At 45.8% G+C, this 23819-nt stretch overlaps 1 protein-coding gene across 2 annotated transcripts in view; it reads right to left on the bottom strand.

Moving 5' to 3' along the window:
* LOC117229120 (lachesin) overlaps positions 1-20307 on the bottom strand; it is a 593951-nt gene extending 573644 nt beyond the window's left edge. The window contains exons 1-2 of one of the 2 annotated variants that reach the window (XM_033485304.2): positions 20115-20307; positions 18662-19117 (exon numbers count right to left, since the gene is read on the bottom strand). The gene's annotated coding sequence lies outside the window, so the exon portion shown is untranslated. The remainder of the gene's footprint in view (positions 1-18661; positions 19118-20114) is intronic. The other variant, XM_076523789.1, reaches the window with a different exon arrangement.
* Positions 20308-23819: the final 3512 nt, after the last annotated feature.

The following is a 23819-nucleotide window of genomic DNA, read 5'->3' as shown; positions in this document are numbered from 1 at the left end:
AGACGATTTGGAGAAAGCCGATCGAAGAACTAGAATTAAAAAACCATACAACCGGCTGTTAAACATGACGGAGGCTCAGCGATGGTTTAGGGCTACGTTGCAGCCAGCAGTGGGTGCTCTTGTCTTTATCAAACGAATCGATTGAATGAAGTAATAAAGTGCACCGAGGCGGTTCGATGAAACATGAAAGTTGGTGTTTCACACTAAAAAGTTAGTGCGAAATAATGTAGCTACGGTAACGTGATATTCCTTGACAAAACGATAAGCTACAGAATCCAGTTTCAGTGTAAAACGACAATGGAAACGAAACGAAACGAAACTGTCTCCGTTAAAAAGTGCGATACAAATAGTTTCGCGGCGCACAGAGATTTAAAGTTTCGATATTTTCATCATCCGTTGCTCGATCTTGTTGAGATACGGTACGGAGCAAGCTTCGTACGCGTGTCCGTTCGCAGTAAACAATTTACTGGGAAATCTTAAACGCGTCGCTTGATATCAACAACCGACTGCAGACACGTCGGCTAATTACGAGTTCGCGTTTTCATATGGAGGACGGACTGTGACGCGCGCGTTAGGCAACGCTGTTTGCGAGAGATCCGACCATTTTTCACCGGATTAAGGGCGCAGGTAGGGGCGATTTTTATTTGTACGGTTTTGACACCTGTGCATGTCCCGGCAGAATTTACTTCGGGACAGCTGTTGAAAGCGCAAACATTTCGCCGTGTTGTCTCTAACGCTTCGAACCCTTTTTGCAATTTAAAGATGGATTTTAACTCGCGCCGTTTCGCGCGCGCGCGCAAACATCTCGACGGTCGCGTCGGAGCGCGCCGCGGGGCCGAGGCGCGATCGAAAATAGAATTTCAACGTCGCGATACCCCGCGGAAAAAGATAATAAAATCCCGATAATTGCCAGCCGGTCCGTTTTCCGCCGGGGTTCCGGACCGGGAAACGAAAGAGATTCCAAGGAAACGCATAAATAACCGGGACGGATGAAAAGGCTGCGCGCTGGCAATTAACAGGTGAGGCGGTTGCGCCACGCCACCGAGCACGAGAGGAATATGTAAATACGCGTGCATCCGCCGTAGGTCGCGGCGGGGCAGCAGCCGAATGCATATTGGGATGCGGCAACGTATCGTTGATTCGTCGATACGTCGGCAGAGCCCACGGGACCGTGAAATCATTAACGCACGGCTAAGTCGACGTAATAGAGGAGGCCCGTAATTAACGAACGCCCAATGTTAATCAGGTTTATTGGCCTGTAACGCGGGGATACGGCCACTTGAGGAGATATAGACCTTATTCGCCTAGCCGCGCGCCGCAGGGAGATCCCCGGGAGCCCGGGGAATCGATGAATGCCGGCCAGGTGAGAAAAAACGAACCCATCGAAGACGGGGGCCGCGTCCCGACAGCGGCCCCGGATAGATTCAAAAGAACGGGCCTCGACATTGCGATTTGACCTGCTCTCTCGGATTAATCCCAGCTCAGATACCGGAGCTCTTTCGCGCGACTCGCAAATTGGCAGCGTCGGGTATCAAACGCGCTTCCCCGCCGCCCCTCGCTTAATTACCACTCCCTACGTGGACGCCGCTAATAAACACCGAATAAGATGTTTCGTATACGTCCGACGGTCCGACCAGTGCGTTTCAATAGAAATACGGCTAATTAACGGGTCGACGGGAATCCCGAAAATTGAATCCCCCGCGCCCTCTCTCTCTCTCTCTCTCTCTCTCTCTCTCGCTCGCTCGCTCGCTCGCTCGCTCGCTCCGCCCAGAGACACGGATATTTCCGGCTGACACGATTTAAAGCTGCGCGAATTTATTTTATTGCGAGGACCCGCGCGACCCGTTAATTGCTGTCGCGCGACCGTTTAGATCGGGGGTGTCCGACCTCTCAGCTTCCCTGGCACACATTCGGAGGAGACGAATCGTTTTGGGACGCGCGAGATAAAATGCGCCTAATGTTGACGGTGGCTAATGAGCGAAGAAAATGTAAATTATATAGTTATACATATATATATATATAATATTTGATACGTTCGCGGACGATGAACGCTATAGCACTCGCTTCCATTGTGATGCAAAGTGACGCGAACGATGTAATATCGAAATTTGTATGCCGCGTTATCGTACATTCAAATCTATGCAGCGGTCATTTTTTCGGATTATTATGCACTTTAATTTGATCTGTATCGACCCGGATGATGCAGCGTTCGCTCTTTGTTTACAGGGTGTTGCCGAACTGGTGGTACAAGCGAGAAGAGGATGACGAATCTGCGTGAAAAAAATAAGTCGAAAACGTGCAGTGACGTTTTTTCGTACGGAGCTTCTTTTCCGAATAAATTCGATGGTAAATGTTCGTCCGAAGAAAGATCAACATTGAAGTAATACCACTTTTTGTTCGAGGGGATTTTTTTTTATTAATTCGAATATTCTTGGAAATGTTTTCCGTTTCTTTGCCAATTTCTTTGTACATTTCTGTGAACATTTCCGCAGATTTTTATAGCTGTTAACCTGTTAACGTTCATTTCGTGTTCGAGATTACGCCCACGGATTTTCCTTCGATCGTTTACAGCAATGTCTCTCTAATTGACGCACAGATTATTAATGAGAAGAACGCATGAACGTCATCATACGCGAGTCTGTGCCATATTTATCAAGTTCCAAAAGCAAATTCAGTAATGTCTCTCCAGTTGTCCACAAAAATGGGCAATTTAGGAAGAGAAGATACGATTATTCGATTCTTGGGTTTCATTTTTATAGTCACGAATTGTCATTTAAATTGTCAATAATAAATTGTCAATAAATTCAGAATGCTTGATTCAACAATTGAGAGGCTATAAATTATCCCCAATTTTCCATCAGTTTCTAAACAAAAATGGAGAATTTTGGAAGAGGATACACGATTATTATAGTTGCCGATTGTCGACGATTATAAATACGAGGTGCAAGGCTCGAATAATCTTCCTAAATTGTCCATTATTGTTTGCAAGCTGAAGGAAAATTAGGAAGAATAGTATAACGTCTCTCTAATTGACGCTCAGATTATCCAAAAAAATGGATGCGGTTCATTTTTATAGTTTCGAATTATCAACAACTATAAAAACGAGCCGCAAGGCTCGAATAATCGTATCTCCTCTTCACAAATTGTCCATTTTTGTGCACGATCTGAGCGTCAATTAGAGAGACATTACTGTATTATCGGAATATTTTTGAAATGTGCAATTTTTACGTCGGAAATTGGTTCTAACGACGTCAACGATTTAGCCATCAAACGTCAGTCGATAGAATTGCGGATGACTGGACCACGTTAAAAAGATTATGTCAAGGTTAAATTACAACTATTATTCAATTAATAACTATAAAAATAATAATAGGTAATTATAACTATAAAAATAAACCGCGAAGCTCGAATAATCGTATCCCCTCTTCCCAAATTGTCCATTTTTGTGCACGATCTGAGCGCCGATTAGGTAGAATTTACCACCTTTCCCGGTTCTTGAACGTTCGAATGCAAGCAATAATTTCTGTTCAAGGTGTTTTTTTCTGTTTACCAGCGATCGCCACGTCGCGGGCAGCCGATTACGTGCACGGGAATTTGCTCGACCAGCAACTGCGCAAAAACGCAGCTAGTTCATTCGAAGCGGATCGCGCGCGCAACAGTTCCCCATGTCGGATTATATTAATAGTGGCTCCATTTTAATCACAGCACAATGTACTCGCTAATCAACACAATGATCCGCAATTAGCGAAACAAGCAACGGCTCGCGCGTGCCGCGTACCAGCGTTTACCTTCAATTATTTCGCCATAAACAGCCGAACAATAACACTAATAACAATGATACCAGCAAGCAGCGATATAACAAGTTTCCGCAGCAAGTGACGAGCCCCCCCGAAACTCCCGAGCATCGTTCGGCTCTCTGTTCCGGTAACGCGATCTTCCGGTCGCGGACGAAGTTACGGACGAATAATTTCGCGGCTTAATATCCGCGGAAGTTTTAATCGGCGATGGCGAGAGAGCGCGCGCGCGCGCGCGCCAGCGAGCGCCCGCGAGCGCACGGAGATTAAAGTTGATTTAAAAAATTTCACGGTCCGCGGGTTAACGTAGTCACGGCGAACCGAGAACTTTTTCGTCCCTTTTCCCTTCCTTTTTCCTCCGAGGATAGGGTGCACGATGAGAGGGGGAGAGGGGGAACGGGGGGCAGGGGGACGTTCGAGGGTTAGAGCGGGACCCCGCGGCGCGACAGCAGCGGTGTGTAACTTGATTCATTGCGTTATTACAAGTTTTACGAGTTAATTAACGGAGATTTTTAGAGTAATATCGCGCGGCCAGCACTTCGGTGAAGCGGCTCCTGTTATTACATCACGCTTTTACACATCCACGGCTTCGAAATTACCGCGGCCGGGGCTCTGCAGCTATCGCGCTCGACCCATAATTAGTAAACTCGGTTAACGACATGACACGCCCGTTCGCTGACGCTATCGTTAGCCCCTCCGCTCCCTGCCGCGGCTCCGCCGCTTCTCTCTTCGGTTCTACTTTTTCCCGTTTTTCTTTCCTTTTTTTTTCTGTTGTTGTTGTTGTTGTCGTTGTTTTTGTTCGCGTAAACTTCTTCTCACACCGCGGCCGGATCGTAAGTGTAAAACGAGAAGTTACACGTGGCCCCCGGGGATGCTACCCCGGCCAGCGCGGAATACCCCCCTTCCCTCGTCACGGATTGCCAATTAATAAACGCTCGCAAACTTTCCGCCGCCGCGCCGGTTAACGAGTTTAAACGAGCCTCCGATTGCCACGCGCGATCCACCTTCCACCATCGATTTATCGCGGACCGTGCACCAGAAGATCCTGTTAGTATCGCGCCACGGTTCAACAAGACGTTCCCGCTACCGGCAAAAAGATACACCCGGCAAAAAACAAGCCCGGGAAACGGAAGCTGCGGGAGGTTGCGGCGTTTCCTCCGATCCCCCTCTCTCTCTCTCTCTTTCTCTCTCTTTCTCTCTCCCTCTTTCTTTCTCTCTTTGTTCAGACAACATCGGTTTGTACAAATGAAGAATCGCAAGTTTCACCGGCGATCGGAAAAGAAAGTTTAATTAAAACTGATAGAATCGATACTTTTCGGCTACCTTTGATCCACTCACTGCCGCGTCGATCATACGCGGACGACGGAATTATTGGCTGATTCGAAAAGTTGTTCTATTTTTCAATAAGATTCTGTTTTGCAGGATTGCTCAGAAATCGCTCGCTTCTCATTGGTCAGTGGTTTTCGTTAATAATTCGTAAACGAAGCCGCAGATTGCATTTTCGCTGAGGAAGAAGTTCCTTCAAATCACCTCAGCTGTCTTCTATTTCCGTATTGCGAGACAGTTTTGGGACACCTAGTATAAAATTTGGTAGCATAAGGTTTAAAAGCTAACAGAAAAATGTGAAAAAGTTTCGTTTTATCTTACTCTAAACGTTTGAAGAAGGTATTTGTTCCGGATCTGCAGAATGCAAGAAGGCTATCTTGTGACGTCATGCTCGTGAGATTGACACTTCGCTGGCCGAATATCGCAAATATCTCCAAAATAACTGCAAAACGGATATTTCTACGACCGAAGCCCTCGAGTTCAGTGTTTTGGGAATCTAAATTTTCCACTTGTGAACTGCACACTTCGATATTAAAGCGTCAGTTTTAGTGGATCTAAACCTCTGCAAACTAATATACAGGGTGTTCCAGGTTTTAATGTTTAAACTTTGTCACTGTATTCTATGGCACGAAGTAAGAAAAAAATGTTATGTAAACATAGGACGTATAGAGCTTTATTAAGAAGTTATAACAAATATTCAGAATAGGAATAGTAATCAACTAAAAAAAAAATAAAAAAAAATCTTTGACCGATGTCAATCATGTATTGTCAACAACGGTTATTAATACATTTCGAAATGTATTAATAAACACAGCTTACATAAACACACGGCATGTGCTGATCTATTCAAGCCAATGCTTCACTATTCTAATGCAATTACTATTCCTATTCTGAATGTTTGTTATAACTTCTTAATAAAGCTCTATACGACCTATGTTTACATAATATTTTTTTCTTACTTTGTGCCATAGAATATACTGGCAAAGTTTGAACATTAAAACCTGGGGTATATAATATTGTTGCGAATTATACACCATTTTTCTCGCGTCGCGGCATTTTATTTACAATAAAGAATATATATTTAACTATAACACAATTCTATGCAATAACAATTCAGATCTTTCAGAAGTGGGATGTTGATCGCTCGACGGTCCGATCTCGACTCTTCGATTGTCCGTTGATAACACACCTCTCCGTGGCAACCCCTATTTTCTATTATTCTTTAAGGAGTTGTTCACAACAGGGCAGTTTCACATTACAGCGACTTGATTTGGACAAGTCGCCGTAACAATATATATGGTTTTCTTCGATGTGTGGGTCGTCATAGTGTGCGGCGATTCGGAGCCTTAATCTTTTTTTATCGAACGAAATGCTTTGGTTTTTTTAAACGCGCGCGATGATCGTCGACTATCGCCAATTGCGGAATAGTCCACGTGACCTGCATTTGTTCATAACTTCGTTGCGATACAGACCAAGTAACGTGGTCCGTACGCGATGACAGTTAACCCTTTGCACTCGAATGGAGACTCTGAGGCGCCACTAAAAATTGGTGTACCATTTTTCAAAATCATTCCAAGCGCATCGGACTCGTTTCTACTTGCAAAGAAACTATTAAACTTGCATTGTACTTGTCAACAGGCTCAATTTCATGTGCATAAGTCGCAATAAATTATATAAAATAGAACTACTGTAGATCAGAAATCATGTTTTGGATTTCGAATTCGAATAGCTTCGACCGCAAAGGGTTAACTAATCCAGTAATTAATCTTAAAAACGGACAATCAATTGGTGCCAGTTGAGAATCGTCGCGCTTCGTCGCTGTTCCCGCTGTCGTTTAGACGCGTCGAAGAAACCAGTTCAGCTCGCAATCGATAGTAATCAGAGCGTTAAACGGTTGTAATCCGACTGCGTATTTGCCGCAATCGTGACAAGAATGCGCGACAGTATGCGCATCCGGCGCGAATAATCAGTATCCTGTTATGCGAGACATTTCTGCTGGGGTACATCCGGCTTGTAAACAAGTATTACCCAAATCGAATCACCGTAACGTCGGCGTTTGCCGCGCGGATATCTGCGAAGTTTCCGCGGAAAATCTACAAAGTTTCGCGACCTAACGGAAAACACGGTGTACGATAAGTAATCGTAATATCGCTTTTAAAGCTCCGCCGGAAGCGTCGTTGCGTAAAGAAGGAGGAGTTCAAAGTCCTCGAAGAATCGTTCCCCCCGAGTTTCGACGAGATGCCGGATATGCCTATATCGTTTTTTACGGGTCTGTTTACCGGTAATACGCGTAACGGGCGCCGATCGTTTAATCCAATCGGACAAATGGCCGGTGCGGGAGCGACGAGGAACAGAGAGAGAGGGAGAGAGAAAGAGAGAGAGAGAAAGATAGACAGATATAGAGAGCGTGTGAGAAACAGAGAGAGAGAGAGAGAGAGAAAGACAGACAGATATAGAGAACGTGTGAGAAACAGAGAGAGAGAGAGAGAGAGAGAGAGAGAGAGAGAGAGAGAAAGAGAGAGAGAGAGAGAGAGAGAGAGAAAGATAGACAGATATAGAGAACGTGTGAGAAACAGAGAAAGAGAGAGAGAGAAAGGTAGACAGATATAGAGAGTGTGTGAGAAACAGAGAGAGAGAGAGAGAGAGAGAGAGAGAGGAAGAGAGACAGACAGACAGATATAGAGAGCGTGTGAGAAAGAGAGAGAGAGGGAGAGAGAGAGAGAGAGATGTGGAGCGTGTGAGAGATAGGTGGACGCGAATGCGTCGGTTCGCGTCGGGGCTGCCGCTCGTCCAGATTTACGAGGCGATTTACAAATTGGCGGTTATTGTGCGCCGCTCGGAAATCAAACTGTCCTGTAAATCAAAACGTCTGCCAGCGTTCATTAAACGTCAGGCGAATCCCGGAAATCGGTCGTCGCTGGCTGGGCCGGCCCTCGGACCAGCCCTCGGACCGGCTCGCGCGCTCCGCCTACGCGTCCTCTTCCCGTTTCCGTGCGATGCACGCGCCGAAATTCCCCGGGAACGCTATTCTCGTCCGCGGAAAGTCGTAAACCATTTCCCCGGACGCTTTGTTTTTCCCTGGTAGCCCCAGTTCAGGGAGCGGGCGGCGGCGGGAGACAACGAAATAACTCGCCGCGTTGAGAGCATCGTCGAAAATAATTGTTTAATCTGCGCGGCCCGTGACGAGTCCCGGCCCGGCCTCTTCCCCGCGTCCCGTCGCTTTATTTTTACAAGCACCCTGCGCATTCGCGCGGATTGCTCCGCTGACGACGGAACCAGCAATTCGAAGAGGCTCCCGGATTTCTTCGCGCGCGAGGCCCGCGAATATTCTTCGCCGTAAACGCTTCTATTCGAGACACGAATAGGCGCGGTATTGGAACAATCGTCGACGTTCGTCGAGATACGTCGTAACGAGGCAGAAATTCGACGTTAAACAGAACCTCGACGGAACGTAGATGTTCGGATAGCAGAACAGTTCCAGTAGATAGAGCTTTTATTGATTCGCACGTTAACGCTAAGCCTATCGAGACGGTCTAATCGATCGGCCTAAAATTTTGTTGTTCAATTTGCGGATGGTGGACCATTTTCGCAACTGTACCGTTGACGATTTTTATATGAATTACGAGCTTTATTCGGCGATTTTTGAAGATATTTTTTTGAAGATATTTCTGGCTGAGTTATTGGCCTTTTTATTGTTCCGAATGCGACAGCGATTTATCTTATTTAATTGCCGAGAGTTGACGACTATGTGAACGATTCAAATACTCTGGGTCAAAGTTGATCCAGCCACTGCCTTGCGAGGGTTAACCATTTGCAGTCGAAGCTGTTTTGAATCGAAATTCAATTAGAAATCACAGAAATCACAGAAATCACAGAAATCACAGTTATTCGTTGCGCCTTATTCATACGAAACTATGTACAATAATTACACTTTTAACAGTTTTTTTTAGATATACAAAGAATTTATACTGTCAGCATTACTCTGTAACGTGGTATAGCAATTTCTAGTGGCACCTCTCACGAGTGCAAAATTTCATAATTTTAAATCTATTAAAATTGTGAAAACACTCTCGTAAGAAGATAGAAATTTCTCAGTTCGAGCATACATTATGTTTTAGATCGATAAGTATGAAATGCATAAGTATCATTTTATAGTAAAATTATGGTATAAAGTATGCATTAGAGGGACCCGCGTTAGCTACTTTTAGGGTGTTAGTATTAGTAACACTAGTATTAGCGTTAAATCATGTTGCCATCGATTCGTCTGAGATTTAAATAATGAGATATATGAAATCTATTTGGACGAAATATAAGCGTGGAATATCGCTTAACATTGCATTTTTCCACCGAAATCAGCGATTCCGATCGGAATAGAAAACGCGCGGCAACGCGAGCAAAAATCTACTCCCGTTAATTCTCTCTTGATTTATCACTAGACTGCGAATTTTTATGCAAAGTAAAAAATATCTGCGTCAATTGCAGAACGTAGAATTCGAGTGCAATCTTTTTACAATTTTATTCATTTATTTATTATATCCTTCTAAATATATATATATTTTATTCTAAATATTCTAAATATATTTATATTGTAAATATATTATTATTATTAATATATTATTATATATATAATATATTATTCTAAATATATTTATTATATCCTATTTATACCTGGTCAACCCTCTGGTTCATAAAACGAGAACCATACACCGTAATACGAATTCAAACACTGCCGAAATTAATGCACAGGACATTTTTAGTTCCTTCGAATTCGTTCACTACTATATACTCAATTATATCTTACAAATGCATAAAATCAGTTATTCGGTGCGAACGCGGCCGATCGATCCAGAACGATTCCAAAAGGCGACGGGGAAAATTATTCGGTCGAACCCTTGGCGAAAGGGACATCGCCACTGGACTTTTCACTTTTTCTTCCGTTCTTCGTCCCCAGAATGCCCCGACCATCTCTATCGATCTGCTCTCATCCGGGGAACGCAGACCGTAGGCCCTTTTTGTGGAACACAAACGATTCCGGCGCTGACGATTATCCGAGCCGCTTGACGTATCATTGGCGTACCCTCTGTCCAGCAATTTCCCTGTTTGGGTCGGGCAAGACGACACGGGACCCTCGTTGTTCCAGTATCGCGAACCACGGGCTGGTAATCGGGAGGAGAATCGGAGCTAGGAGGACGATATCGCGCCGATTGAAAGTACGAAACGCGGGGAGGCCCCGTTCGTTCTTTGAACGAGAGCCGGCACCCGGTCGGAGATCGGTCGAAACACGCGGGCCGGGGGAAAAATAAATCCCGGAACGAAATTCCGGCTGCGAAAGCGGTCCGACGTTAAACGTATCAGCCCCGTTAATTCGCTTGAAAGGCTTCCCCTAACTGGACGCGACCCGGAATGCTCAACGATTTCTGCTTTCGTACCGCGCGATCCCCCGAAATGATGCAACTTTTTCATGGCCCGGATCACCGGAAGACACGAAACGTCGACCGAGTATAATTCCCGAAAACACCGGGCAGAGACGTCCGCACGAGAGCGGACGTATCCTGCCCGCAGCGAGCATTGTGCTTCCGCGCCATCGTAACGCATTACCGCGATTGGAAAACTGCGGAAACGGTTTAAATCGTGTTTCCGTCCAGTCATCGATAGACTGCGAAAATCTTTCTTGAATCCTATCCAGCGACGCTTTAAAAATCGTCCGTCAAGGATCGCGACGGCCTCTTGCGATCAATCTCTCTCGATCCCTCTAATTGATCTCGGCCGAATTTTCCTTCGTACGAAGCACGATTGTAAATAACCGCGTTCGCGGCCATCGTTTCTTTCGTTATTCATTATTCCGGATCGCTGACATGATTTATCGAACGTACGAACAACGTTCCGAAAATTCGAGCGAAACGATTTGAACTTTTTTTTTGTTTTGTTGAGATGATAGACGGTCCCAGTTCGATGCACAATGCACGCGCAATTTTTTCGCGAACACTGCCGATTGGGCGGAGCGAGTAGGACGAATTTAAAAAAAAATTACATTTTTCATACACATCCGAGCATATAACGAAAATTCGAACGTTGCATTTTTTAGGCGTCGATGACGCATCTACATGCATGCATGCATGCGCGCAGGCTGGAATACGAGCTGCAAACAATTTGCAAAAATTTGTTTACCGGTCCAACAAACTGGTCCTAAAGTCTCAAAAAGGGCCGCCCCGTTTAGTCCAATTTGAAAAAAAAAGTTATTCCGTTTTAACGCTTAGCGCTCCGCGCGTTTCTCGAGTGCTGTCTACCAGCAACTCCAACACATTTTTGGAGCGGAGCGCCTGAGATAAAGGAATTCTTATTTTGAGCGCGGAAAAGACTACACGTACTTAAAATTATAATATACTATGATACTATATTCTATTATATATAGTATATAATACTATATACTATTATAGATAGTATATAATACTATTGTACTATTATATATAGTATATAATACTATATACTATTATAGATAGTATATAATACTATATACTATTATAGATAGTATATAATACTATATACTATTATAGATAGTATATAATACTATATACTATTATAGATAGTATATAATACTATTGTACTATTATATATAGTATATAATACTATATACTATTATAGATAGTATATAATACTATTGTACTATTATATATAGTATATAATACTATATACTATTATAGATAGTATATAATACTATTGTACTATTATATATAGTATATAATACTATATACAATTATATACAGGGTGTCCCACAATTATTTTAACAGCCGAAAATGAGGGGTAGCTGAGGTCATTTGAAGTAACTTTTTCCTTTGCGAAAATGCAATCCGCGGCTTTGTTTACGAGTTATTAACGAAAAACACTGGCCAATGAGAGGTGACGGTGCGAGAGAGAGGGTCCGCGAGAGAGTCCGCAGCACGATGCTTTGACAGAAGGTCGGGACGGACTCGAGCCGCGTTCGAAGTATTGAACAAGTCACGAAGCGAGAACTTTCCGGATTTTTTTAACTACATAACAGTGATATTTTTAAGATAAACGCTGTTCACCTTTACTTTAGAACGTCTGAAGAATATTCACTAATTTTTCGGACTCGAAATAATATGTAGTTTAACCGTGACAGTCGTTTTAATTTTCTGGTGTGCATGACACCTTATGTGTACCATATGAAATTTTTATGCAAGGTGTACAGTGAAGATTAACGAATGATTTGCAAAGCTGATTTAATAATAAATAAGGGACGTAAAGGATTTGTTTATTAGAGAGATATGAAAAATATTATCAGTAAGAAACTCACCCATTTAGTTGAGGATGCATTTGCTGGCTGAAATTCATGATGTCGAAGGGCACTGACCTTGTACAACGTACAGCTGATCTTTCACTGCACTGTCACTAAACACTGATCACTTAATTAATCACTGATAATCCGAATCACTTGTGGATATTTAAGAAAGATCACTGAGACTCGTTCGCGGATAATCGTTTATTCGACGCGTTCGTTCGGAAGTCGACGTTTCACTGCCAAAAAATCGAGGCCTCGACCGTGGGCCCTTGTCGTTCGTCTTTCGGCCGTCCGAGGAAATAACACCCGATACTATTTTCTTCGAAGCGCAGGGTACCGCCAAATGAAATAAACAAGATATGCAGAGACGTAAACTGTGTCCGACCCGCTGTCACCCTGCGCTCTTAGAACGTAATTAATGGCCGTGCGAAGAAAATGGTATCGAGTGTCATTTCCTCGGACGGCCGAACGAAGAACAACAAGGACCCACAGTCAAGGCCTGAATTTTTCGGCAGTGAAACGTCGACTTCCGAACGAACGCGTCGAATAAACGATTATCCGCGAACGAGTCTCAGTGATCTTTCTTAAATATCCACAAGTGATTCGGATTATCAGTGATTAAATAACTGATCAGTGTTTGGTGACAGTGCAGTGTAAGTGAACTTCGCAAATAACCATACCGGAGGTTCCACCGACAGTATCCCTCGAATGTTGCGGTCATCGACCTGGGATCAGCTGTTCGTTGTACGAGGTCAGTACGTACGAGTCAGCAAATGCATCCTCAACTAAATGGGTGAGTTTCTTATCGATAATATTTTTCATATTTCTCTAAAAAACAAATCCTTTACGTACCTTAACGCGATTATTTCGAAAAATTAGTGAATATTCTTCAGACGTTCTAAAGTAAAGGTGAACAGCGTTTATCTTAAAAATATCACTGTTATGTAGTTAAAAAAATCCGGAAAGTTCTCGCTTCGTGACTTGTTCAATACTTCGAACGCGGCTCGAGTCCGTCCCGACCTTCTGTCAAAGCATCGTGCTGCGGACTCTCTCGCGGACCCTCTCTCTCGCACCGTCACCTCTCATTGGCCAGTGTTTTTCGTTAATAACTCGTAAACAAAGCCGCGGATTGCATTTTCGCAAAGGAAAAAGTTACTTCAAATGACCTCAGCTACCCCTCATTTTCGGCTGTTAAAATAATTGTGGGACACCCTGTATAGTATATTATTACTATATAGTATATAATACTATATACTATAACATACTATAAATATAAATTTTAAATTTTGTAATTCACCATGGTGCGATATCTTTGGTAACAATCTCCCATGTGCATTCTGAGTTTACTTGGACAAGTGTCACAGTATTCGCTTTGCCAAATAGAGTTACTAGATATTTCTTTCAAGTTTGGAACATTTTCTGCGTAATCGTAGGTTTCCTTTATAATTTCATTTACCAATTCGTCCGTGAAAAATAATTAAAAATATTGTATCGGCTGTTCAATGTTTGTAGGAACTTGTGGTCCAATGACCTGTGGCAATACGCTAAAAGGTATTCTATCTGGAACATGTAATTCTTCCGTAACATCGCGCCATTCGTCTAAGTCTTGTAACGAATATTCGCTTTCACTTTCAATAATTCTCATTTTTCGTCTCTCTGGTAGTATAGTTTCGCTACTACCACTCGAAGCGTCAGAATCACAACCAACATCGTCTTCCACAATGTCTTTTAACTCTTCAAAATCAAATACGTCTTCGGTATCGCTCGGCTCTAAATTCTCATCGTAATATTTATTTTTCTCCATGTTGCTAACCATAGAAAAGGTCAAAAAATGCTTTAATCGTAATGATACAGACTTAGCACGTTTTAACTACAGATAACAATTGCTAACGCCGACGATAACGTATGCTAAAAACATTTGGCTCCGCAGCGGAGCCTTCGGAGTTACGGAACAAATGACAAATGTCTCCGTAGCGGAGCCTTCGGAGCGCTGAGGGTTAAAAGGTGTCCGCGTACAGCTCTCCACGAGATAATAAAACGATCTAGAAATTTCTGTTACGTTTTATGTCTTCATAGGACGACATTTAATCAAATTAATTTACCTATTGTTACGCAAACAGAGATACTGAAATGCGTGACAGTGCTCGGAAAGGTGTTAAAGATAATTCCGTCGGCAACGAAACGAAACCTGTGCCGAAAAATTGATACGTAACGAGGAGCCGCAGTTTTTCCAAAAGATTCGAGAAACCGCGCGTTAACGCTCGGAGCGGAATCGTCGGTGGTTGGCTGCCTTACGAAATATTCAAAGTCCAGTGGCGTACGAAAACGAGTGGACGGGGGACGGCCGCTCATAAATTCGCAGTTACGAGCCGAGCGAGGATAACTCATTCTCGATAGTTGCGTAGGTCGACCGACGAATTTTGCGGGGACGAGAGAGAACGCCGGTGTGACCGACCGATTGCGACGAAACGCTTGTAATTACATTCCGCGTGCAGAGCGTCCACGGTGTCGTTTTGCGTCTTGGATAATTGCCGAACACGCGAAACGTAGCGTGGCCCGACTAATGCGCCGTTTCGCGCGCGTGCGACAGTCTCTTCTGGAAGAAAAGAATCGCAATTAGGGTCCCTCGTCGCTGAACGAAACTGTTGTTAACACCGCAACCGGTCCCCCGGATCTTTTGCGCTCTGTTCGCGCTTATTGAAATTACTGGAACGCTTTCGCATCGGAGAAAACGTAGTCTCGAGAAAAATTCGCATACCTGAACGATCAGGAGAAGAAATATTGGGTTGGCAACTAAGTAATTGCCGATTTCAGTTATAGATGTCTCTCACTCCCATTTTTATGATATCCGTAAATGTTATATTATAAAATTATTATTATTATTATGTTATTTTTTATTATCCGTAAATGTTAGCAACTGGACAAATTGAATGCAGCGGTCAAGGAAAAGCGACCAGAATTGGTCAATCGTAAAGGTGTCATTTTCCAGCAGGACAATGCTAGGCCGCACACGTCTTTGTCCACTCGGCAAAAATTCATGGATATTGGTTAGGAATTGATGTTACACCCACCATATAGCCCTGATCTCGCGCCGTCGGATTACCACTTATTTCGATCCCTGGACAACTCCCTTCGTGGTAAAACTTTTAATGACGACGACGCTGTAAAATCTCACTTAACTCAGTTTTTGGCCGAAAAGGATCAGACTTTCTACGAGCGCGGAATTTTCAAGTTGTCAGAGAGATGGCAAAAGGTCATCGAACAAAATGGAAAATACATTACAGATTAAACTTCGTTCCAAGTAAGAAAAAATTTTTTATTTCATTGAACAAATCGCGGCAATTACTTGGGTTGCCAACCCAATAAATATAGCGAATATAGGCTAGCGAATTCCGTTTTCGCTAACCGTCGCGCTAATAATAGAATATAACCCGGAAAATCCGTCAACCTACTCAAGAAGATCCGAACGGACTAAGGGAATGGCGTGTCGAAAATGATCTGTTATTAAACTTTCAGAAGTGTCGTGTACATTTTACACATTGCTGGCGCAGAATTAAAAGCGGTCTAAAAGGAAATGGTGTGTACAAAATAATCTATTATTAAACTATCGGAAATGTCGTGTACGTTTTAGACGTTGGTGACGCAGGATTAAAAGCGACGGAGATTCTGTGCGATTTTGGGATCAATTTCTCAGCAAATCTGTCGTCATTGTCTTTCCACAAATTCTCTCTCACTTTAAGTTAACCCTTTCGCGGTCGAAGCTATTTGAATTCGAAATGCAGAACATGATTTCTGATCTATCTTATACAATTTATTGCGACTTATGCGTATGAATATAAGAAGTACAATGCAAATATTGACGAGTACAATGCAATTTTAACAATTTTATTTTTTAATAGAAACGAGTCTGATGCTCTTAGAATGATTTTGAAAAATATTATATAAATATTTTAGTGGCGCTTCAGAGTCGCAACACCCTGCTCCGTAAATAGTTGCACTGTACACCGTACAGTATGTGAAAAATTTTATTAATAAAATTATAACGTAAATGAGTTTTGTAAATTTTTGAGCGTGGCTATAGGCTAAAACAGGCTAAATAGGTTAATAGCCAAAACAGGCTAAAACTATTCGTTTAAACGATATCCCGCGAGCAATATATACTATTATTATTATTACTATTGTTATTAATAATGATTTATCGACACAGAGACAATTCGCCGACGTCCGCTAGATTAAATTGTAATTTCTCCTTTCGCGATTCTGAATAGACCTGTCGCGGTGGCTAACGAAGATTCGTTGGGAAAGGAGTCGCGAACGTCGTGGAACGTTCGTGCATCATTAGCCGCGCATAGTTCTTAACTTTCCGTTGGAAAACGTCGGGATAACGTCCGCTCAATGGCGCGGAGAAGTTCGGCGAGACGTTGGCGAACGGAGCGGGGGGCGAAAAAAAATTGATCTTTAAAGTTCGCGGACGGCGTTTTGTTTAACTTTTAAGCGCCGGCCAGGGAGCGTAAACTATCGCGACAAGTTCGATAATAGCCGAGACAATCGCGGAGCGGATTATTTATCTAATATTAAAAGTTGGTAACTACCGACGCCGTGAAAGCAACAGAACACCGCCGCGCGATGAGCGTCGCCGGAGAGTGAGAAAGGTAGAGAAATAAAGAGAAACAGGGAGAAAGATAGATAGAGATAGATAGAGAAAGAGAGAGAGAGAGAGAGAGAGAGAGAAGGAAAGAGAGCGAGGATGGTGTAAAAAACGGATAAGGGAAACGGCACGAGAGGAAAAAAGGGGAATGAAACTGTTCCCCGAGCGTTTCTTTGGGATTCGATGGACAACCGAAGAATGGGCTTATTCAGATCAACGTTCCTTAACGAGGAAAGTTGTGCTTACCGCCACCTTTGTGCGCCTCTCAACAGGCTGACGGGGGGGTAAATCGAAGAAGTCCGTTTGCAAATGATTTTTCCCCGATCAAGAAAAGTTTCGGGCACACCGGAACCGGGGCGACAGAAACCCCCCCGGTCCCCCTCTCTCTCGGTCTCTCCGTTCGCCAACGATCCCAGCCGTTTATTAATATTCCGCGGGCGAGCAGGGTGCGGATTTTTGCGCAAAGGGAAAATTTCATTGAATTTCCCGTCCGACGTCCATCGATCAAATTTCCCGCGTTTCCCCGCCGCGTCCGGCGGAAGTCCGTGTTTCGGCGCGGGCATCAAACGTTTCTCGATGATTGCACACCGGCCCCCGACGCATCTCGAAGAAGGGTGGCGCGGGCACTTGCCACCCCCGCCAGGAATATAATCATTCTTTGTACCGCAAAAGTGTGCATCAGCAGGCTCGAGCGTTCTCTAACGGCACGCGGGGGCCGGGGGCGAGCGGGACGGGCGGGAGGACACACCGTACACTTTCCGATCGGCAACGTATATCTTTGTAACTGCAAGAGCACTTCGGCTCGAGCACACTCGAGAAACCGTTTGAAGTCATCGAAAGAGAGAAAGAGCCGAGAAAGAGAGAGATGGAGACAGAGATAGAGACAGAGACAGAGAGAAAGAGAGAGAAAGAGAGAGAATGCGAAAGGGTGAGAGGGAAGAGGGAAAGAGAGAAAGAGAGCGAGTGGAGGTGAAGCGAACGGATAGAGAAGTTGCTGATGTTTGCGTCCGCTTGGGCTCAAAGAGAACACTCGGCGGGAGTTTGGGATCGAGGGAAACACGGACAAATACCGCGAATCCATTACATGTCCCATTAAAACGCCGTGAATCGAGTGTCGCGGTCGAGCACTCGGCCGGCGTCCGAATATATTCATACATCAGCGGAAAGGCTGGGGAAAGGGAGCGTGCTGGGGAAAGTAGTTCGACACGGTCCGGCCGTGTACTCGGAAAAAATTCCGGGCGTTTCGTTAACGATAACGGTCGCCGGAGCTCGCGGATCGGCGCGGCGCGGGTTCGGCGCGTGGGCGTGCGAGCACCACCTAAATAGAGAGATTTCCATAAATCAGGGGCCGGGAAATTTCAAGCGGGCCGTGCTCGCAGCGAGCCGGGGTCCGGCCAATTGGAAATTTTGATTTATAACGCTTATCGAGGAAGCTCCGTAATAAGTCTTTTAAAAAGAGCGCGGCTACAAATCGTCCATAACTCTCGCGCCGCGCGACAAAGCTCCAAATCCCCGATACGTTAGCCCCCCGATGTAGCGTCGCCCGCTCTCCGCGTGTCGTTCCGACGCCCTGCGCCGCCAGATAATACGTACTTTTTCACGGGAGTCCGTGGATTTCCGGGGACATATCGTCGAGGATCCGCGGAGCCCTTCGATCGCAGCCGAGACGAGTCCTTCTCGGTATTACCTGCACGGAGAAGAAGACCACCTCTGTCCATGAAACATTTATCCCACTGCACTCCCGTTCCCCCAATTCACTTGCGAGTTCACGCACTTCGCCGACGATTCGGCTGGTCAAAGATCGTCGGTGATCGTCGATGATCGTCGACGATCGTCGGGGATTCTCGAAGGCGACCAGCACCGATCGAACGAACGTCCCTGGGGGATCACTCTGGAGCCCGCGTTTTGTTCGCCGTTCACTATGATTTTCTCACATCGGTCGCGCGCGCCCCGTCGTCGTCGTCCGGCCTCTCTCCGCGTTTTGATTAATCGATAACGATAGCCGGGCTGCGGCGCGGCGGCCGATCACCGTAAACCGCGTGCAACGGACTTCGATAAATGTAGCCGGTTATTTATTGGCAAAATCATGCGTGCCGCACACGCAACGCCGAGCACGATCCCGCTCGTCGGCGCGGCGCGCGGTGGTGGTTCGTGCCTCTGATCGCCGGTACAGCGCGATCGATCCGGAAATATTATGGGTCCGTAACGGCCGGCAGGTAGGATCGTTGATGATCGTCGTAAATCTTCCGGGACGATTTACAGACCGCCGAATCGCGTGCAAATCCGCGTCAGCGCGTCGGGCCCGAGCGCGCGCGATCCGCGCCCGAACGCCGATGATATTTTTTCATACGGGTATCGGCCGACGGTTCTCGTCGCGACGCGCGGAGGAGATCTCGGCCGGATATCGGCGAGAGCGTAATTTGATCGAGGAACAGGGGCGAGAAACCGGCGCGAGGAGGGTAGGGGGGGGCGAAAAAATTTCATTAAACCGGGCCCGGTCGATTTTTCAAGATCACGGTGGTACGCTCGCGTTTCCCGTTCCAATTACAAGAATGCCACTTCGGCACGTTCGCTGCCGCCCCTCGCCGATGCGATGGGCGCCCGCCTCCGCCTCGCCGCGCCGTCGGCAAATAAAAACGGACACCTTATGTCGCGATAAATCCCCGGGCATCGATAGTATCAAGCGATATCGGGGCGCCGACGTTCCGACGCGTCGAACACACGGCCCGAGCAAACGGCGCGGCCAAGCGGAGGCTCTGCCTTTGGGATCCGCGGACCCGTCCGCGGCACGATACGAATCGATCGCGAACGAAAAATCCTCGGCGAGACCGAACGTCCGATACCGTCGGACCGAATCCGGCTGTCGGAACCTGATCGAGGGTCGATCGAGAAGTCGGCGATCGGTGGGGAAATCGGCGATCAGAGGCTGCGACGCGAGACGATCGCGTTCCCCTTCGGGAACCCGTTTACGGACTCGATCGGGGGTCGAAGCGACGTCGCGTCCGATCCCCGGCGTCACGAATCGAATATAAACTTGGCGACGAACTCGAAAACACCTGGCACCCAGCACCTGTGATCGTCGACGCGACACGACGCGACGTGGACGATGGACGAGGACGCGGACGAGGATACGATTGTAACACGACGACACACCGCGACGGACTAGCGCTCGCGGTACGACATCCCGAAGCCCCTTTAGCCACGACGAGGCTGCTGCTGCTGAATGCTGGCTGGTGCTGATGGTGGTGCCGGTGCTACTGCTCTACCCGCGTCGTCGTATATACTATACGAGGAACACGGACACGCGCGCCGACCTTGCGCGAGCGCAATACCCTGCGATTCCGGCAGTAGGGGTTGTTTGATGCCTGCCTCCTTCGAAAATGCTCTTTTTCCACCCCCCTCGCGGCACGCCGGCACCTCCACCACCCCTCTCCCCTACCGCGCGATGACAGATTTCGGAATTTCGGAACCGATCGGACACCCCCGCGTCCTCTGCCGCGCGTTTTTTCTAGATGTTTCCACCGCTTCTACGAATAATCCAACGAAAACGGAACCGCGGAATTTGTTTCCGAGGAAGCGGAAGACGGAGAAGTTTTTTATTTTATTTTTTTATTGTTTTTTTTTGGTATCCTTCTGTTCTATCGATCGATTGTAGCAATCGAAACGTAGAAGAAAGCGAGTGCCATAGATTTTCTGCCGACAGCGTCACGGAACTTCGGAACTTCGGGTATCGCCGACGTGTTGCACGCATTACTCTGTCTTGAAAGTTAGCGCGACGCGATAATGGAGCATGACTCGCGGAACTTGGCTACATCGAAACTTCATTTTTTTTATTTGCTCCTCGTTTATACGAGCAAGACTCTTTTTTTGTTCGCAGCGACCGATTCGACCGAACTCCCGGCCGAGCTGTTAGCATTTAAACCGTCGGAAATTCATATAATTGGAGAGCACAATCTGGTTATGCGAACCGACCTGTCCCACTTCTAGTTTATTATAAGTGGAACTTCGCTATACTTGGAAATTCTAACTAACCCCGCGGTATATTACCTGAGAAATATTCCGAGCCCCGCGACCGCGGCACCCGCTTTACTATCTAATATTCGCGGGAGCATAGGTTTCGGAAAGATGTCGCACGTATCGAGGTCGAAATACTTACGGACCTTTATCCGTTTGATTCGGGATCTTTTATAGTATCGTAGTTTAGATGGCACCGGGGTGCAGTATGATTTCTTCTTGGCCGTGCAGGACGCGTCACTAGCGGATACGAAACGCGTCTTCGCGGCGCCGGACGGGAAATAAAGCAGTTGTCGAAATCACCGATTCAGATTCTTTGTTTAATGATAGTACAGTAAATACTCCCTAATTTTCTGTCAGCTTGTGAACCGAACTGAACAGTTCGGGGAGAGGAGGTACGATTGTTGGAGCCTTGCACCTTGTTTTTATGATTGACGAGTCACGAAAAACGAGCCCAAAAAATGAGCCGCGTGACTCGACTAATCGCGTCTCCTCTTCCGAAACTGTCCACTTTCGTTCACAAGCGGAAGGAAAATTGGGCAGAATTTACTGCATTAACATAGCAGAATTCGAAATCGACGTAGCAATAAAAATCAACCGATAACGCGAGAAACGCGGTGCTGAGTTTAAAAAGTCACTGCGACCTGCAAGCTGTTGCCGTTCAGTGGTTCCAGTGTCAAGTGAAATGTTAGCTAGCCTCATCGAGCGTTCTCTGCACCCTGTGCAGGTGAAGTTACCCAGGTGTGCGACCCTTATCGGCTTGAAATCGGGATTGGCGCAGTGGTCAGTGACCCGTGCAAGGGTTGCGGTTTTAAGTGAAAAATTAGTAGATCACTGACAGCCGTGGACTGAATCTCGTCCCCGATACTTCTGGCTGAGAGCGTTGCACAAACCTTGGGATTCGTTTTCTTCTTCGGGGCGCGAGTCAAGCGAAGATTACAGCTCGTCGAGGACTGTTCAAACAGCCGACTAAGATCTTCCAGTTAATTCTCTTTCGAGCGGAAGCGTTAAGAACGCAGCGACAAGCGCGGTCCGTGCACGCCGCAGCTTAAACCGGGGCGTTACCGGGATCGCGAATCACGCGATCCTTTCATTTGAGCGTGAATGATAGACAGACACGTCCAAACGAAAAATCAAGGCCCTGAAAAATGTCCGGTATAGACGCTTCCACCTGAGAAATGGCTCGCGCAATCCGGCGGCCATTAGACTTGCAAATAAATGGCACGGCGAAGCGAAGCTTCTCTCAGGCAATTTCACTTGCGTATCGTCTGGCTGCGGTGGCCAGGGGGGAGGGGGAGAAGGTGGTTGGAGAAGACAGACAGTTAAAAAGGTCGAAGAAATTGACGAGGGGGGCGGCGTCGTTTGACGCAGGTGGACGTCGCGTAAACGTGTTTCCGATGACCACGACTGGACTCGACGATGCGACACGGGTTCCGACTACAATAATCACCGAGGTGCCGAGGCTGCCATAACTGCGGAACAATTTCGAACACACGCCGGGACCGGTTGCCGATAGTTTGCAGCGGTTTGCGGTGAGTCGCGGAGGAGATCGCGAGCCGATCGCGTCGAATTCCTCGAAGAAAACGCTTCGCCAGCAGCGAGAGAACCCTCCCGCTCGGAACCCGCCGAATTCCGGAACGTCCTTCAGACACGTACATTCCGCGATAAACACGGTCCTCATCTTCCCAGACGTGGTGCTGAATAAACGAGGGTCGGACGCGCGCGCGGGCTGCGTCATCGCGCCGCCTCCGAACGGCTGACGCTCCGCGCCGCGCCGCGCCGCGCCGGTCTGTTATTGTTTGCCGAACAAGATTACCGGTGGCAAAGAGGGCTTGTTGCGAAACTGGATTTTCCCCCGGTAACTTACACTCTAACTTACACCTTCGCCGTCGACTGGATGTTCACGGGCAACGCCATAATCGACACGTCACCGACCCCCCGGCGGCTGCTGCGGCTCGCCGAACTATGTATTCCCCGATATTTACACGAACGAAACGTAACATCTGGATACTCGATCTGTTTCTGTTATAAAGATGCTTACGTAATCCACTGAATGTAAATGTTAGCCGTTTGTTGTAACCCTTAACCGGACCGACGATTACCGTCGATTATTATTATTGTTTCGGTAAACATCGCATATTTCCATATTATTAAGTGCAAGTAGATTTACGTTGAAACGTTGCAAACTTGACGAGTTAATAAACTTGATTCTTTTTATTAACCCGAGAAAGATAACCTACGTCGCAGAGGCGCCTGCGAAGACTGTTGGTTTTTGTTAATTTTTCATAGAGGTCTAGTGATTTAAGTTTAAAATTACTTAAAATATAAAAAAATATAATATAAATGCATTTTATTTTTACAATAATGCCAAACCTTTAAAATGACTAGATTAACTTAAATAAATATCCATTGTTAGCATAAAATTGACGCCTTAGAAAAGCATGCGCCTCTGAAGCGTATGGTTATCTTTTACGTACGTTGTCATATGGTTACCTTTCTAGGGTTAAAGAAATATAGGAATGAGAGTAAATACAGTCGAGACCACAAAAGTGTTCGTACACCTTGTAAAACGCAAATGACTTTTTTAAAGTAGAACTGGGTGGCTTGAATTTTTTTTGTAGATGATAGTGTGCAAAATGCTTTTTTCAAATTTTGCTATTACTTGGAGTGACAAAAAAAATAAGAACTCTTGTTTTCTAACTTTTTCATTAACTATCACGGAAATTTAAAAAATGCC

Source organism: Megalopta genalis, chromosome 7 (assembly GCF_051020955.1).
Source record: "Megalopta genalis isolate 19385.01 chromosome 7, iyMegGena1_principal, whole genome shotgun sequence".
In the NCBI taxonomy this organism is placed as follows: Eukaryota; Metazoa; Arthropoda; class Insecta; order Hymenoptera; family Halictidae; genus Megalopta; species Megalopta genalis.
The sequence above is the reverse complement of the archived record's forward strand: the minus strand, read 5'-3'. Positions and strand labels throughout refer to the sequence as shown.